At 41.8% G+C, this 19,216-nt stretch overlaps 1 protein-coding gene across 1 annotated transcript in view; it reads right to left on the reverse strand.

Moving 5' to 3' along the window:
* TENM3 (teneurin transmembrane protein 3) overlaps positions 1-19,216 on the reverse strand; it is a 745,099-nt gene that overhangs the window by 637,988 nt on the left and 87,895 nt on the right.

Genomic DNA, 19,216 nt, shown 5'->3' on the forward strand with positions numbered 1-19,216 from the left:
CCTCCCCAACTTGGCTTCCCGCTACTCCGAGCAGCCTCTTTTTCACCCCACCTCTCGGAATGGGATACCCCCACGCCAAGGATCTCATCAGACACCTACTCAGAAGAAGCTGGGGCGCACTGCCACCAAACTGGGGGGTGTCCCTCAACCCAGAGCAAAGCACCGCCAGCCTGCCTCCTCTCTCTCTTACATCCCCATCCGGCCCAGAGCACCCCCAATAGTTGCTTTCCATTCCCCCCCCCTACACCGGGACGACGCTTGGAGGGTCCGGGAATCCCCCAGAAGCTGGGCGCGCACGGCCCCAGCGAAGTTGCCACCTGAGCGCGCGCAGTTCCCGGCAGCAGAAGCGAGCGAGGGGCGGGGAGCGCAAGGTCGGGGCGCCCCGGGAGGCCGGGCCGGCGCGGCGCGGCACGGCGCGGGGGGTCGGGAGGACGCGCCCCAGACGCGCTGGGGTGTTGGTGGGAGGTTCGCCCGTTCGTTGGGTCGCCGGTGCTGCCCGGGGGCCGCGCGCGGGACCTGAGATCCCTTCCATGGGAGTCCTTCCAGGAGGGTGTGCGCCCGGCCACGGAGGGAGCCCCGCACTTACCGCGCTCGGCTCGGCCGCGCAGCCGCCGCCACCGCCACCGCCACCGCCACCGCCTCGCTCGGGGCCCGCAGCCGCCGCGTCCGCCCCGAGCCGCGCGCACGCCCGGCGCTTGGGCACATTCAAAGGAGCCGGGCGCGAGGGAGGGGAGCCGGGGCGCGGGCGCCGAAGAAGGGGGGAGCTGGGTTGGGGGCGGGGGGGAAAGGAGGGAAAAGGGGGAGCCCGGCAAGTGTTACAACTTCCTTCCCTGCCCACCGGCTGGCCGCGCCGGGCGAGCGCCAATGAGTTCACTTTCCCCTGCGCCCCGCGCCGCCCCTCTCCAGCCCTGCCGGAGTTTGGGGTGGGCGGCCCGGGAGCCCCGAGGATGCTGCTCGCGGGCTGCAGCTGCAAGAGGAGGAAGAGGAGGAGGAGGGAGGAAGGAGAGGAAAAAGGGGGAGGAAAGGAGCTAGGTGAGCCTGGCCGGGCAAGCAAGGCCACCAGGCCCCTTGAGCTGCTTCCCAAACCGGGATTTTTGCGCCGCTGAGCTGGCTGGTTGGCTGGCTGGCTAGCTAGCTGGCTGGGTGGATGCTCTGGGGCCGAGGGTTGCTCGGGAGCCGGCGTGGACACGTGTCCGTGTGTGCGTGCGTGTGTGTTTGTGTGTGCGCGCACCGCGGGTGCCGGTGTAAGTCTGTGCGGGAGAGGAGCGAGCAGCCGAGCCTACCGAGCGCTTTCCTCCCCCCAGTGTAGACGGCGGGAGGCCGCGATCACGGGCGGGCTGAACCCGGCGCTGATCATTTCTCATTGGCGACTCGCCGCTCCGCCACTTGTCAAGGTGACAGGTACTTTATTTCTTCTTCTTTATGCAAAATAAAAAATAAGTAAAGGAACAGGAGGGGGAGGACGAGAAGAGAGAAGCAGAGAGTTGATTTGCCTTTGTGTGTGTGTGTGTGTGTGTGTGTGCTTTATTTTTGCCTTCTTCATATGGGCTTTCCGGGAGGGAACCACGGACCCGGCCCCCCCACCATCCCGCGCGCCCCCTTTCTCCGCGCGTCCCGGCAAGGGGTGCGCCCGGGCTTCCAGGGCTGGGACCAATCAGGGCCTCTCTCCGCGGGGCTTGGGGTCATCCCTGTACCAGCCTGGACTTGGATGAAGTGGCTCCAGCCGCCTTTCGGCTCCTAGAGGGGGTCGTGGGGGGCTCTGTGCACCGTGAGGGGCGCGCACGCCCGAACTTCCCACGCCCTCTGGAATTCACTCGCACTACCGAGGGCACGATGCGTGCGGGGGGTCGGGGCTTCTCTAGCACCGGGGTGGCCCGAGGAGGAGGAAGAGGAGGAGGAGGAGGAGGAGGAGGAGGAGGAGGAGGAGGAGGAGGAGCCGAGAGGCAGGGAGGGTGGGTAATTGCTTTGGACCTAAGTGGCCACACTTGTCTGTGTAATCAAACCTCTAACCTTCTTAGAAAACAACTTTTCTTGATCTTGCTGTGGGGTGGGTCAGCTGAGTCACCCGAAAAGGCGGGGGTGCCTGAAGACACTGCCAGGCGGATGCCTTGGGTGGGAGGTTGAAGGGTGTAATTAAGGATTCCCACCCCTGGCAGGCGGCTCCTTGAGGGCCCGCGCCTCGGCAGATGACCCCCCACGCCTTCCCTTGCTGGATCGCCGCGTTCTCCAGTGTCAAAGTGCAAGTGACCTTCGGATGGTGCGCGCGGGGGGGGGGGGGTGTCGCCTAAGCACTCATCATCCCGCCCCCTCCCGGCACCGTCGTAGAATAATTTTCTCCCCGGGTTCAGCTACCCGCGCGCACTGGCCGGTGAGCGGATTCTGGCGCCCCTCGCAAGCTTCCAAACCCCACTGTTAATTTTTTTTTCTTCCATCTCACTTCTCCGCACACTAAGCAGCTGAGTCCGCGGAGCCCTTCAGGAGTAAAATTGGCTGCGGGAGAAAAAAAAAAAAATCAAACTTTGGCGTCTCTGTGCCAGACCCCGCCATCAAAAGTTGCCACCGAAAACTCGCGCTCGCGGGCCGCCCTCGTGCGCCCCGCCCCACTGCGCGCGGGTGTTCCCGTGGTCCCTTATTTGGAAACCCGCTGCCACGGATGATCTTGGGCACCCCAGGCCTTAGGAGTCCGCTGGCACCTTTGGGGACCAGGGGGACGGGACGGCGACCGAGCTGGGGCGCCCGAGAGTTTCTCCAGCCTTGAGCGCTGGGGACCTACCACCCATCCATCGGCAGGCGAGTTGTTGCGAATTTGGATCCTGGCCGAGCCGGGCAATCCTGGCAAAGCTGCTGTGGGTAGCAGGTATCCCAGGAAATGAAGCACCCACAGCTTTCCGGGTACCTTCCATTCACAACTTTCAGAGCAGACGGTTCCAGGGACCAAAAAGAAATGCAAAGGCCTTTTAGCCACTCGCGACCAGGGGAGTGGGGTGGTAGGGAGGGAAAAACAGTTACGACCCCGGGGAGTGGGAACTTGTGTCTAAATAAACAAATAAATAAATAATCCAACAACAATGCCTTCTAGGAAAATCTAGAAGACTCCACATTGGTCATCCCATTTCTAAAAGTTTAAGTGTGTGGAGAGGGGGAGGGGAAGGGGACTGAGTAGAAGAAGCCCTGAACTTAAATTCGGGGAGCTTAAATTCCAAGTTCACTAAGTTTCTCAATGACTTTGCGCATTGAGAGAATGCGAAATGCCCTTCCTCGAGGCTCTGCTCCCGGGAACATCTGAGCAAGCTTCTGGGGCGCATCAGGGTGGGAGAACTCGGACACCCTGCCCCTCACTTCCTTCCCCCCAAATTCCGAGGATTGCTGGATTTTCTTCCTACCCGGTGACTTCCAAATTGGGAGAGAGGTGCTGTCATCTGGCGGCGTAGCACCTTAATTATAGGCCCCTCTTCTTGCCAGTTCTAGCTAGGGTAGTTTTTTGTTTTTTTTTTTTTTTAAGGGGAAACCTGTCAGTTCTGAAGGTTTATAGGACATGCCAAGCACATGCACGACCCTCAGTGGGCATTCCGGGACACTCACTCGCAGCTGCTTCCCTGAATCACGTCGCGCTCCCAGGTCCCATAGAAACATTGCAAGTGCTTAAAGCATTTTATTATTTTTTTCCTTAAGTATCTAAGCAACACCCTTTCTGCCTCTTGCGCTTTATATATGGGGCGGGGTGGGGGTTACCTTCTTTCCCAGAAAAGCCAAGATATTGCTCATCCTAATATAAAAGGCCAGAGCAAAAGAGGCAATTACTGGTACAACTGGTGGATGTGGAGGGGGCGTGGTGCTTTTTTTTCTTTCCAGCTTTTCTCTAGATCTTTCATTCTACTTCACACTGGTAATAAGCGCAGAGTAGAGTAGGACAAACAAATGTCCGAAGCCTTGAAACCTGTCTACAACTTAGCTCCCCTTATTCCGTGTTATTCAAAGTTTTGGAGTCCCCGAGGCCGAACGCTCGCTCTAATCGGATGCAATGGAGCCCAAACGGGCTACAAGTCAGTCACGACCACAGCCGAGACACCTGTTCTGCTGGGCGGCGCCGCTGGGCAAACCACTCAGGCATGTGTAACACATTTCTGCGAGGTGAGCGAGTTAAGTTGGGGGGTTCTCTGTGTATTCGCCTCCTCTAACAAACAACTTTCCTCCTGGGAGGGCCTTTGGAGAAGGGGGGTTGCAGGGAGACACGAATTGTCCCTCTTTCCCTCTCTCTCCCTTCTCTCTTTTCCTAAATGAAACCTTGGAACGGCAGCGCTTAATATGTGACCGTTCTCTCTCTCTCTCTCTCTCTCTCTCTCTCTCTCTCTCTCTCTCTCTCTCTCTCTCTCTCTCTCTCTCTCTCTCTCTCTCTCTCTCTCTCCTCCCTATCTCCTTCGCTGGGCTTTTATCGCGGGCGGGAGGAGATTGGGGAGTAGTTCATGCCTTACCCTCCACTGTCATAAAAACTTCATCAGGAGAAGCAAAGCGAGAGAGACTGTTTTATTTGCACTCTGTCCGCACCCAGCAAACTTTGCCATGCTGGTGGCTGGGCCTCTGAGTCCTCGCGCACAGGGCTAGTGTCTCGCTCCTGGCATCGCCCTCCACCCTGGTCACATAGCTCTTCCCAGAGGGGGGATTTTGACCCACTGGCCACCACCCCTAACCAGCAGCCTCCATCTTCACTTCTGGAAGATACATCCTACAGCAGCCTTTGCAAGTCTCTTAAAAAAGTGCTCTTGGGTTGAAGATCAAAACCAAATACCAGGCTTCCTTTTGGGGTGGGGAGGTAGGGTGAGCTGGGGAGGGCTCTGATTAGTGCCTCTTGGCCATTGTGTCCCCTTGGACTCTGCACCTTCTCAGTCCCAGGGGACCTGTGGTTTTGCAGGAGGCTCTTGTCACTGTCTCTTCCTGTAGTTGTCTTGCCTTTTTTTGGGGGGTGCAGCTGGTCTGGCTTCCCTGCTGGGCTGAGTAGGGGGGACTCTGCACCACTTCCTAATCTGATAGCTGTGACTTCCGGGACTGCAGATCGCAGGGCAGTGAAGATGCTTGGCTGGCTAGGCAGGTCTGAGCATCTTTGGGGCATCTGCCAGCCTCACTCATGGAGTTCTTCAAACTTACTACATCTGCTCTAGGAAGCTGCAGCAAGAGTGAACTTAAAGATGGACTCCAATCCATGGGGAATGGTTGATGAAGGGGCTGACTAAGGTGGAGGGGACCCTAAAACTGAAATACCCAGACCTTCCCACTTACTAGATTCAGAAAAGATTAGACAAGTCAAATAAATATTCTGCCTACGGCCAAAGGCTATTAGGGCTCAACTAGGATTACTAGTAAGTGAGGGAACAGCTTAAAATATCCTAAAGCTGGTAGACACCAAGGAAAAGTGGGATCTTATCTAGCCACAGTGTCTCTAGTAACTCCCAAGTTCTTATTAGGGTGATATGTGTAAGTGTGTATGTGTGTGTATGTGTGTGTGTGTGTGTTTCACTTGCAAAAACATGTGGGCCATCTTTGGGTTTTCTCATGGAGGGCAAATCATACAATCAAATATTCTAGTCTAATCACTAAGCAAGTTATCAAAATGTGAGCACAAAGGGAAATATACCCTTTTCACTTTCCTGTGAACAAGACAAGATGCCTCACATTGCTTCTTCTGAATGTTCCAGGATTTGGGAGCCTCTCTGAATAGAACATCTCCAGATTCACCCAGAATCCTGCTTTTCTAGTATGTCAACTTCTGTCTTACACAGAAACCAATCTTGTCTTTGGCTTGACCTTCACAGAACAGGAGGTTGTAGAGTACAGGCCAGCTGCTAACTGGGTTTGCTGTAATCCTCCCAGTAAATAGGTTCTATGAATGAGTTTTAACAGTTTGAATCTTTCCATTTGGAGCACTTTCCTTTTTATTTTATTTTATTTTATTTTTGGTTTTTCGGTCACACCTGGCAGCACTCAGGAATTACTCCTAGCAGGCCCAGGAGACCATATGGCAGGCCAGGGATCGAACCCCATTTGGCCACATGCAAGTCAAATGCCCTCCCCACTGTACCCTGCATTTTACATCTTAAAAAAAACCCAATTATATATATAAATCCTGCCATATTATTCTATATTAAACAAAAGGAAGTCTATAATTAAAACTTTTAACCTGGTGCCTTTTAAACTATGTTATATTTTTCTATCAAAACATTTTGGGGGCCCAAGCCCCACTCTCATAAACACTTGGTCAACCTGGCCTGGAGAGTCAATGGTAGACATGCATGTGGTGATTAGGATCATCTGGTGATGGGTCTAACTTGACTCCCTTATCTATGGAGGATGCACCCCCCTCTCCCAGTGTCTCTCCCCATCTACAAATGACTTTGAAACTAAGTTAATAATAAATACAGTATTTAAGGCATATAGAATATTCTTGGTGTTATTATCATTAGATAACATTTATGATGTATTAAATATACATATGTAGTATATCAAATATATAATTTAAAGTATAAATACATAGGGAGTATACACTTGATATATTATACTACATTATATTTGTATATATACTATGCTATGCTATATTTTATAGTATAATATATTAAATGCATGTACTACATATTATAATGTACCTACGGTTAAATACATTTTAATATATAGTATAGATTAAGTATTACTATATATTAAATAAATGTATAATCATTTAATACATATTGAATAATTGATTTAAATATGTAGCATGTCTAAATTTAGACTTTAGTCATACTATATATAAATGTATAAGCTAGCAAATATTAGTATATGTTATTAATATATTATATAATCATTGTTTTATGATTACATAATTTTATTTTATTTAATGTATCAAATATATTTTATATAAATTCATGTACTTATATACTTATGAACATATATGCATTCATAACATGTACATTAGTGTATATATAAGATATACATTAACATTTGTAAGTTGTATATAAAATTACTATGTCTAAGATGTATGTATTAATATATATTAAAAATGAATATATTTGTTTATAGAAAGACTGCTACCTAACAAGGATAGTTTGTTCATAATACAGTGCCCATTTTATATTTCAGTGTCCAGATTCTATGACAACTTGCTATCATAGGCCATACATTTAAGTATGGAGTGATATTAATTCTGGTTCAGACCCTTGGAACAAACCTCTTATTTCCCAGAAAGGGCCAACTCACTCCTCTCTTTGCCTCTTCATAGCTACTATTCCTGGACTTTCAGCCTTGAAAACCTATATATTACTTATAATTCTCATGACCTAAGATTTTATATGTAATATCTTCCTATTATATATGTATATATATCACAATCACAGCTATTTCTCAGAAGATATAGCTTCCATGGGATTCTCTGACTATAACAGACAAGGGCACTGTGCTTAATTTTTTGCTGCTGACCTTGTTGAGTAGCTGGGAGCAAATATTTCAGGGGTTGGTCTTCCTCTTTGAACATACAGGCTGTAACCTACAGAGTACAACAGAAGATCCTACAAAACTGACTGCGCCAGATGGAAGATTACAGAAGTGAAGAATTTTCATCAGCTTCGGTCATTCTAACTTTTTTTTTTTTTTTAAAGAATATGCCATAAATAAAATTGACTTCAAAAAATACACCAATTAGGTCTGCCTTTCTATGTTTCTGCCCATTGGCAGGTTATTTAAAATTCTGAGTGACAATAGCAAGCCATGTAAGTTCCCCTCTGAACCTGCTTGACTTTCTCAAAAACAGAATTAGAAGTCAAGATACACCCAGTATTGAGGAAAAGCAATGAGATGCAATTTCTCTCTCTCTCTCTCTCTCTCTCTCTCTCTCTCTCTCTCTCTCTCTCTCTCTCTCTCTCTCTCCTTTTCAGTAAGATAACAAGTACTGTTATTTAAGAGAGCATTTTAGTGAGCAGCTAGGAAAAGCAACTACGGTGTCTTTGTTTATTCAAACCCTTCTTGTGTTCCAGATATACTTTGGATTTTAGTGGGAAGACGGGCAGTGCCTAAGATGACTGCTTTTCATTTCTTCAACCCAGGGGTTCAGCTGGTATTGGGGAAACAATCTCTGTTCCTGTCTGCTCAGGAAGACTGTTTCTAATTGATCTGGCATGGAATTTAGTGGGAGATGAGCGTTTTGCAATTCAAGCACAGCGCCTGTAAGCTTTGTAAAGCGATAACCATCTGGGCCTTATTTGAAACATTTGAGGATTTTTCGACATTAACCTGGGTTAAAGTGAGATACAAATTCACCTCAAAAGTATAAGTCCTGACAAATTCATCATCCCTTTGGAGCAACTCAATGCATGCCCCACCCTCAGATGAATAAAGATGATGACCACTAATCACGAAAGTCAAGGTCCTTTGTGATAAAGTTACTCCAATGTTGTACTCGGCAGGGTTTAAATGCAAATTGTCCCTCTTAATAGGACACTTTTTCCTGTTCTCACATTCAGTCAAATAGAAATGTTTTGGTTGTTGTTGTTGTTGTTTAATGATCTCTGGACAAAGAAAAGTAGATGGAGTCCAATCTATTTCTTTTTGCACTATTTTCAAGTGCACTTGACTATCTGCATGAAGATTTAATTAAGCAAACTCAGCTAAGCTCCAAAAGCAACAGCGAGTGAAAGTTGCTACTTCTGGGTGGGTCCTTAGGACTTATCCCAAATCATTTATTTACTGTTCTGCAGGTAGAGTTCTGAGCAATCGTGGAAGGTGGAAAACATGCAACCAGATTTCTTTCTTCCCCTGTTTTTTTTTTTTTTTTTGCATCTCAAATTTCCAGCTCACACTTTGTTGCAGATAATAGTCCTCCGTTGTGGCTGTTGATGGTCCTTTCCTTGCCGTTTTAAATTGCCTTGAAAAAGATACAGTTTCTTTAATTAAAAAAGCTGCACAGAACTAATCCCTCTAGCTGAAGAAAGAAAAGTTTTAAGCAATCTCTTTGGGCTCTGAGAGAGAAAGGCAGACAATACCATAACAGATCAGAAACATAAGCTATACTGTGCAGCCAGTATACTGTGAGCACAGCAGGGAACTGAATACTGTTCCAACTGTGTCATTTTTTAATCCCCATCCCAGTTTTCCCCGTCTGACCTCATGCTGAGATGAAGTTATCACAGAAGACAGCTTTACTCTCACCAATGAATCCAACCCTGGATCTGTATTATCCTTAGCAGATCAAAACACCGCTTTCATCAAATAGCATTATCTGCATAAAAGGCATGCAATTGCCCGATAATTTCACCCAAAACTATGCTATTCATTTAAAGGACAAGAAGAGAAATGTAATTCATTCCTTTGGGGCGGGGAGACTGAGAGTGAAGGGAGAGGGAGAGAGGGAAGGAGGGAGGTAGAGAGAGAGTGAGAGAAAGAGAAAGAGAAAGAGAGAAAAATGAGAAAGAGCGGAGAGAGAGAAAGAGCGAGAGAAAGAGAGAGAAAGAGAGAGAGAGAGAGTGAGAGAGAGTAGTGGCTGGCAAGGTGAACTCAGTCCCTTTCCTTTCCTCATGGGAACTTTTCTGCTTTTAACACAAAATCCCAAGCAGAGGATCCACTTAAAAGACTCATGCGCTTTAAGATTAATTGTTGGAGCAATTTGGTGCAGTTTGAGTGACAAAAGTGTAAGTTCTGGAGGAACCTGGCAGTGAGAAATTACCAAGCTGGTTGATGTCATTAGCCATGCTTCCCCGCATCCCAATAAAAACATCATATCCAGTAAAATTGGAGAAGCATAAGAATTAGCTGAACAATTGGATGAAGTTTAACAACATGCTATGGAAAGGGGGGCCAGAATTCTTGCTGGAAGATCTTTTATACCCAATGTGAATTTTGTAGCATTAGCATGAGAAAACAACAATGTTTTTTTGCAGGATTTTAAGTTGAAACTTGGAAAAACAGGTGCTTCGAAGAGTCAAGAAGGGATATGTTAAAGATAGTTTATTTAGAAAAATATTAAAGTCTTCTCAGACTGTCTTTTCTGTTTGATGTTTAAACAGCGAGCTTATTTGCACTGTAGATGGTATGAAATGTTATAATGAGTTTCTCTGGGGTGGAGCTTAACCCCTTAACTGGATCAAACCCCTTGTTTGGTTCAAGGGTATCATGATCAGGGTCCAGCATTCAGACAGAACCATTTGTGTCAAGGAAATAGAATTCCTAAGTGGCACAAAAAATGTGTGAGTGTGGATCCCTTTTGAGGTACATTAATGTTTTGATATAATTTTAAATATTTTGCATCAAACTATGAGTTCTGTTTGGCACTTTTATAATTTACTCTTATCAATAGACCCTGTAAGAAAATCTAACTTAAGCTTCACACACACACACACACACACACACACACACACACACACACAGACACAAACACACAAACACAAAACAACACACACACACCCCCACAGCAAGACACAAAAATGTAAAAATTACAAACATTCAGAGATTTTTTTTTAAATCTTATCATGCTTCAAATTAGAAGCAAGGAATACTTTTGGGGATTCACAAGACATAGAAACCGTAAAATATTCTTTTTTGATTAAAAAAAAGACAAGTACTACATGAAATTAATCAGAGTGCTACTGTTTATAATCATTGGCATTTAAATTACATGTATGTATTCTCTCATGTAAAAAAATTTTGTCTCAACACCCAGTCCTGTGCCCATTCACAATAGTAAAAAAGAGAGAAAGCCACTGTCCTAAAACATTTATTATTTATTTATTTATTTATTATTTATTTATTTATTTATTTATTTTGGGTTTGGGGTCACACCCTGTGGTGCTCAGGATGTTTACTCCTGGCTCTGTGCTTAGACACCGCTCCTGGCAGGCGTGGGGGATTTATATGGCATGCTGGGGATTTGACCCACCATTTGTCCTGAATTGGCTGTGTGCAAGGCAAATGCCCTACCACTCCGGCCCCTGTCTAAAGCATTTAAATAGAATTAATAAATACGGTTTTTCCACTGTAGCTTTCTAAAAGTACAGCCCACTATGGAAAATGCTCTGAGGCTAAATTCTCCTTAGTTATAGGATTTGCCTCAGTAGTAAAGTTCAACTTTGTGTTTCCAAAATACAACTTCATGACACACAAATTATCTGAAATGTAATGTGATTAAGCTTAAACTCTAGTATTTCCTTGAATTAATGGCAGAACTATTTTTCATGTCAAACTTGATTACAAGTCCCAGCTTTCAGTGGTAGCTGTTTAAAATCCCAAATCATTAACAGATCATTTAGGTTCAGACTCACAAAACTTCTTGTCTGTGAACTATCAAATGAAGACATGTAAGCAGGGAGATGACTTGTACAGTGTGTGTGTGTATGTATGTATGTATGCATGTGTGTATATGCCTGCAAATTGGTGGGCAAGAAAAGCTACTGATGTCATAATATTCATTCTCCTCGAAAAATGCATGAAAGATGCACTTCAGCCTCTGTGAATTAGGCTCTCAAAAAATAGCAATGTCTAAATGAAAGAGGCAAAGTAGAGACTTTGGGGCATTTATATCAATTGCAGTATTTGGAAATTGTCTTCTTCCCTTTCATTCCAAGCCTGTGTTACACTTTGCACTCACTTCTCTAAGATCCAGAAATGTGATATTTTTCATCCAACCAGATTAAAAAAAAAATAAAAAAAACGAGCCTGAAAACTGTCACTAGAGTTGGTGTGGGGGAAGCGAAGCCTATTTTAAAGACAATACTGAGAGGATGATCTCCCAATGCAGGGGATTAGAGGGAAAAATTAGTTATTTCCATTTGATCTTTAATTTTCCCAAAGATCTTTATTAATGACTCTGGTGATCTGGGGCTTTGTTCTTAGGAACAAGTTATTTTTAATGACCTTTTAGGCATTTGTTTTGGGTTTTTCTTGCATGCCAGCTGGTTTTGCTCTGTTCTGGAGTATGTTGTGTAAAAGTCATTTAAAGTAGAGCGTTGTAGATTTAAGGCATGAAGCAGGTGAAGAACTCAGAAAAAGAGAACTTCTGAGCAGCTTGTAGGTCTGAATTTCCCCTCTTTTGAATAATGCTGCAGTTCTGGGTTCTGTGTGGCTTAAGTGGAAAAGGTGCAAACCTAGCATTTCTTGGGCAGCTTTGGAGAAAGGAGAGGAGAGAGACAGAAAGCAAGTCTTGGGGCAGGAGAGATAGCATGGAGGTAAGGCGTTTTTTGCCTTTCATGCAGGAGGTCATCGGTTCGAATCCCGGTGTCCCATATGGACCCCCGTGCCTGCCAGAAGCAATTTCTGAGCCTGAGCCTGGAGTCAGGAATAACCCCTAAGCACTGCCGGGTGTGACCCAAAAACCCATAAAAAAGAAAAGGAAGGAAGGAAGGAAGGATGGAAGAGGAAGGAAGGAAGGAAGGAAGAAGAAAGGAAAGGGAAGAAGAAGATAAGAAAGAAAGTAGAAAGAAAGAAAGATGAAGAAGAGAAAGAAAGAAAGAAAAACGAAAGAAAGAAGAAAGAAAGAAAGAGAAAGAAAGAAAGAAAGAAAGATAAGATAAGAAAGAAAGAAAGAAAGAAAGTCTTTCCCTTTCTGCTCACCTGACACCTGACACCTCTTTCCCCCTTGCTCTCAAATCCTGCACCTTTCATCCACAAAAATCTGTGGAAGGTCCAGAGTGAAACGTTTTTCTCTTTTAACCTGGTATAAGATTTCTCTCTGGAAGGAGATTCTGAACTAAGAATCTATAAAGAGGGAAGAAATTGACGGAGAGTAGTTCAGAGTTAGAGAAAGAGAAGAGAGAAGGAGCTGACAGTGAAGATAAACCTAGAACAGAGAACCCCGAGATCCCCTAGGCTCCTGGTCTCAAGGGTTCTTCTGAGTCTTGCTGACTCTATTTAGACTACCCAGTAGCTATACTGCATTCTGGCCTCAAGAATATATCCTATTACTTATAAACTAGATTTCAGTCAGGCAAATGACCCAAGCAATGTTTATTTTCAAATGTTTAAGCAATCAGCCTCTAAGTCTATTCTGAAGAAGCCCTGAGTAGAGGTTCTCGATTGAAATTTGAAGACTAGATAATATACAAACTGGCCCAAACTAAGTTACTCTTCTTCCAGTGCTCTTTGGATTACTGGCATCAGAACAACATGGGGGTTATTAGACTTTCCAGTCCTGCACCCAACCTCAGTTCTCTAAACTCAGAATTTTCAAGGATGGTATCCAGAGATGTTCATTTTAAACAAGTCTTGCATGGTATTCCTAGAAACAAGGAAGTGCATGAGATATTGCTTGTGGCCAATTAGTTTGCACAAAGCAAATGGACATTTCAACTTTTGTCATTAGCCAGTTAAAAAGCAGTAGCTGTGAGTAAATCTCATGGAATCACTTTCAAAGGTGACATTCCCATTTAAGGAAGAAACACAAATATTCACCAAATGAAGAGGGTGGGAAGAAGAAATTCCAGGTAAAAATTCAGGAGAAACTTCCAACTTAGATCTTGAATCTTTCTGAGTAGTAAAATTAGTAAATTATGAGTTGAGATAGCATTTGCAATGAATCTTAATAGTCGGATTTCTGGGTACAGTTTGATGGAGAATGATTCAATTCTTAGCATAAACAGAGCTCTAAAGCCATAGAGATTTGGGAAAAAAATCTTTAAATGTGTGAGTGCTCATTTGCTATTAGAAAATCTAGAATGCTTTGTGTGAAACCAAAGAAATTTTAAGACGTATAGTGTTTAACAAAAATCAAGAAGGTTCCAAAAATAAGAACTTGATTTGGAAGCTTAGAAATCAGCATTTGTGCTATTTCTAGGACGGTTTTCAAAAGTATTCTTGCTGAACGTCATTTTAATGAAAGCATCATCATTTACTTGCTGTGCTGTTACTTATCTCTGAAGGATGTGACTTAAAAAGTGTGTTTTGGGTCATACCCCAAAGTACTCCAGGGGTACTCGGGGAACCATATTCACTACCAGCAGCCAATTGGGGTGGGCTGAGTGCAGTGCTATTATTATGCACTATTTTTCTGCTTACCCCTTGCACATTTACAACCTTATCCTAAGGACTATACTATTACTCCTCCTTCTATTACTACTACTATACTATATTATACTATACTATACTATATTATACTATACTATACTATACTATACTATACTATACTATACTATACTATACTATACTACTCATACAAGAGTAGTGGGGGAGACATTTACATAAGTCTGTGTAAAGATGATCACTTAGATAACTGGTCCTCTTTCTACTTCTTTCTATTTATTCTACTACTCTTCTCTCAACCACTAATACAGATCTTGTTCTGAGCACAGAACCTGCACTGCAGTGCTAGGGAATTTGCCTATCTATGTCTGGAATAATTTTCCTGAACTGAAAGACACAAATTTAAATAGAAGAGTCAGCAGTACATTGAGAAACATCAGAATCCAGTACTGAACAGTAGTTTCTTTTTCCTCAACCAAATCTGCAGGCTCAGAACCATTTCATTTTAGAAGTCAGATTACAGTCTAGGCATACATTAAAAACCACATCTCTTAATAAAAGAGACACATATCTTCAAAAACCATATAAGGTGGGGCCGATGCTGGGGTTGATTCCTGGCACCTCATATGGTTCCCCCAAGTCCACCAAGAATGATCCCTGAGCATAGAGGCAGGAGTAAGCCCTGAGCCCTGCACTGGGAGCCCCAAACCCCAAAAATAAAGACCTATAATTTAAATTACTCCCCCCCCCCCACACACACACATACACACAGAATCCATTTTTGTTTTTGATGAAGTGATTTCTACATTGAAAAAAATTCATTCTCACAACATTTTAGGTCGGGTTCTATAGCAATATCCTTTAGCCTTCTTTTAGGTGTTGCCCACACTTATAATAAAATGGTCTCTAACGTAGACTATTTTTACAAATTATTTATATATATTTTCTAAGTCAAATGACTGTAATTGTCAACACTTGTTTTTAAGAGAAGGTTTAAGTTAAATTTGCAGATTTCAGCTGCTGGATGATCTTTTCTTTTCAGTGACTAATCTAGAGAGGCCAGATCCATTTTTGGATGATAAACATTTGTCACTCTGATAAAGAAATTTTCAGAAAGCCTGCCACTGTCTTCCTGACCTTTAGTTTGTAACAGTGGAAATATCTGTTTTCAAGGCCCAGGAAAGTAAAAGAGAGTCTATTGTAAGATTGCTGCTCCTTGAAATTACAAATCATTGAAAAACTACCCATGAGAACACCTTGGGGAGTAAATGTGGGTAATAATGGTTTATGTGTGGTTGCAAAACAATAATGAACCTGTCTCATCAGTTGTTCTGAATAGCAATAGATCATGGGGGAAGAGAAAAAAATACTCCTTCTATTGACCCCTTGTGCATTCTATTAGTTTCGATTCTTGAGACTTGTGAATAGTTTCCTTTTATATTTAACTATGACATAATAGATTCACCTTAAAATTCTTATTCACACCCTTGCTAGAGGCAGAATCTAATAAAAACAGCTAAAATTAGAGTGGAAAACAAACCCATTCTCTTTAGGAATATGATATATTAGATGAGACGTTTTTATTTATTTTTTAATTCTCAAGGACTTTGTGAAAAAATAGGTTCCTTATATTTATAGATACAAAGATAAGTGAATGGCCTAATTTCAATTTTTAGTTTTCCTTTAATGCAAGTTAATGTCAATAAACTTATTGTGTAGTGAGCAATTTATGACTAATAAAACTATTATGGGATTGTTTGTATGGAGCAGATTAATTTCCTGGGTGGGCATGGTATATATTAAGGAATGAAGTGCAGAAAACCTTCCCCTTGTCTTTTCTTCACTCCCCTACTTCCCATCACCTCTACATTCATATTGCTCATAACAGAGGTTAGAAAGGAAAGGGTTAGAGAAATCCTTGAACTTGATTTGTTGACAAAGATTATCAGGCCCCAGTGTTGGAGAGAGATCCATCATGATCTCTCTCAGCACCAATACACCGAACTGTTTGTCAAGTCATAATTTCATTTCATCTTGAACACTTCTAAAGGCTCAGCTCCTATCATACCAGGGTCAAATAAGCTGGCTTTGAACAAATTTGAAAGGGTTAGAGTTTCTTAGTCATCACTTTTAATCACTTCACTAATTATTGCTCTTCCAGCTCAATTCCTGTAGTGAAGGTCCCAGTACTTATCAACTATTTTAGGCATCTGCTTTATGAAATAATTTGGGGCAAATGAGGTTGCAATCTTTCAACTTCATCTTAACATTTTAAAAACCATTCAGACAGAACTAAAGATACAGAGGGAAAAAAAGCATATGGGCTTGATCAATTGACTCCCTCTTTTTGTGTTGCTTGACTATGTTGAACTCCTGAGCTCATGCACCAACTCTTCTTTTTTTTTTTTTTTTTAAATTAGTGATGAAAATATGCACGCTAGCTGAATTTAGTAGGCTGGACTAAGGAGCCAGATTTCTCACAAAGTGGCCCACATGGCATTAGCTAAGAAGCCTTAATTTATTACTCAAACATTGCAAAGTAGTTTGGGAACTGTTAACACCATATGCCATTTAATAAGTGATAAAAAGGCATGTGATTTGTGGGACACTCCCCTTTTCATCTGACCAGGGTTGATCAGCTTTGCATTATCTTCTTTGAAATCAAACAAGGATGAAGTACCACTAATGACAATTTTTTTTTTGTATTCAAAGAACTGATTGTCAGTCTCCTACTTTAATTTAGTTAAACCCTTTTCTGAAAGCACCATCACTGTTTTATTTTAAATGTGGATTGGTAAATTGTCCTTAAGTAAAGAATTCCATATTTCCATGCAATGGTGCATGATTTTATAGTTATGATTTTTTTCTCAGACCTTTCTCTTTTTTTTTCTCTAAAGTATAATCCTGGGAAAAAATGTTTTGCCCCCAAATTAGAGAATAATATGATCTACTCTGGAGTGGTCAGCTATTTTGATTAGGTTTTAATTTCTCGGTAATATTTTACTTAATATGCCAGGGATTAAACTCAGGGTCTTACTAAGCTATACCCATGGCTTTCTTTGAAATCTTAGAACTAAATGAGGAACTTTACAATAGGAACAGTAGAGGTTAACTCAACATAGACTTGTACCATAAGCCACATAGAGACATATCTAAGTATACATGTGCCTATGTATGAATAAGCAAGAATTTCATCTCTATTTAATGTGTCTATGTTTAAATTTATATTTCCTATTGTCATTTTATAGTTTGCTTTTGTTTTTAAATAAAATAACTTCACAAAGTCTCTTAGTCATATATAATCTTAAGAAAGATATGAAAAGATTAACTGTTGAGAATTCAATTCAGCTTTTCTTCATTTTTTATGGAGCATATATTTATAACTTAAGTCTGACTAACTGATATAGCTGAGTTGTCAAAAACTTATTTCAGCTATCTAAAAACATAATACCAATCCTTTATTTCTGAGGCCCTCCTAGATTACCCTCTCTAGTTATCTTAACCTTTATATGAAGAGTTTTTAAATTTTTGGATTTTTTTTGTTCATTCATATATTATACTCTTTCTAAGAAGGTGATTATTTTGGTGTGTTTGTTAACTTCATTTCCTCCATCTAGGACTCAATCTAATCATGCCCGATATTCCCTAAAAATCTTTGATTAGTCTTCATTGGGAAGCAAGAATTCTGAAGAGTTGATTCTGATTAATACATAGCAGAAGAGGTGGGGGAAATCTTAAAATGCTGATGTTTAAATTTTCTTTATATTACACATTTTTAATAAAAAGTAGATTTCTATAACTGTGACAGTCGAGTTGAATATATATAGTTAGAGCTTAAATTCCTGGTACTTAACATTATCTAATACTTACTACTTTCATTGATTATTTGCCAACAATTATTTATGTATTTATTTGGTGAATTCAAAATGACTTCACAGCGATATACCCTGGAATGCTAGTGATCTGTCACCTGGGAATGGAACTTTTATTCTCATTTCCCACACATGTTCTATTGCCAGAAATCTTTTTGGGTAACCTCAAATTAAGGTATTTTTTCTCCCTCATGACCTGTTGTAATTTTTTTGGTGATGTGAATAATTGTGATGACAGAATTAATTTGAGTATGAAAATAGAAGGGAGAAAGTCTATTATAGTTAACTCAAATTAATTGTAATTTTGTGAAACTGGATAGCACGAACAGTTGAATTTTTAGAAGGTTGAGCCCAACCTCATTTCTTGAGTTGATTTCTTAAAGATTTCAAGGGTTTAACAAAGAGACTAAATTCAAAAGTAACAATTATTATTTGATGAGAAATTTAGAAGAGCCAAATACTTAATTCAAGACATATATACTTAGATTTTTTTAAAGTTCTGAAATTTACCCTCTAGATTTTTATTTCTGAGTTATCCTTTTTAAAGAAAACATGAATCTTAGCATAAAAAGAAGATAAAAAAAAATACTTAGAATTGTTGAAAAAAATAGGTACAGAACAACTGAAATCTTATTAATAGTTCATCTGCAAAAGAAAGAAACTACAGATATACTAAAAAATGCTGACAGAGGAGGAACAAAGGCGTAGAATGGTAATGTCTATTATAATCGGGGAGTGAATTATCCTACCGAGTAGAGGTTTTAAAACATTTTTCTACTGATTTTATTTACTTTTCTTTTGATTAAAATGAAAAATATGTAAATCATATTAATAATACGATTTGGTACTGTGTACTGATGAGCCACATTAGAAAACAGTACAAGAATATGAAACCAACTGGCCATTCTTCACACTATGTCTTATTAGCTTCGGAGTCACTGTAATATATATAAATGAACTTTTGGCTTCAAGCTGCTTAAACATCGTAAAGGCAAATTAATTCTGTTCACCTTAAGCAAATATCCATTTAATAACTTACAGCTGATTTATTTATTACACAAATCTTGCTCTAATTTGTATTCAATTTCCTGAATACTCAAATGTAGCCCCAGTTAAACAGACTTCAGCAAAAAGAAACAGACCAAGAAAAACAAGGGGTTGCAAGTTTTCCATCCCGTGTTAATACGCTTTTTTTCTGCTTGCCTAATTTGCATGCTATATGGGCTAGAGAATCTTTACAACAAAAATTTAAAAGCATTTCTTATTGGAGAACTTCGTTTTTGCTGGAAAAATTTTCAGTAAACTTTCTCTTGCTTCAAGAGAACAAGCGTCTTTTCAAAATCGTTTCAGCACCATCTTTTCCTTTATGTTTTATTTACAAT

The sequence above is a fragment of the Suncus etruscus genome, chromosome 4, assembly GCF_024139225.1.
Source record: "Suncus etruscus isolate mSunEtr1 chromosome 4, mSunEtr1.pri.cur, whole genome shotgun sequence".
In the NCBI taxonomy this organism is placed as follows: domain Eukaryota; kingdom Metazoa; phylum Chordata; class Mammalia; order Eulipotyphla; family Soricidae; genus Suncus; species Suncus etruscus.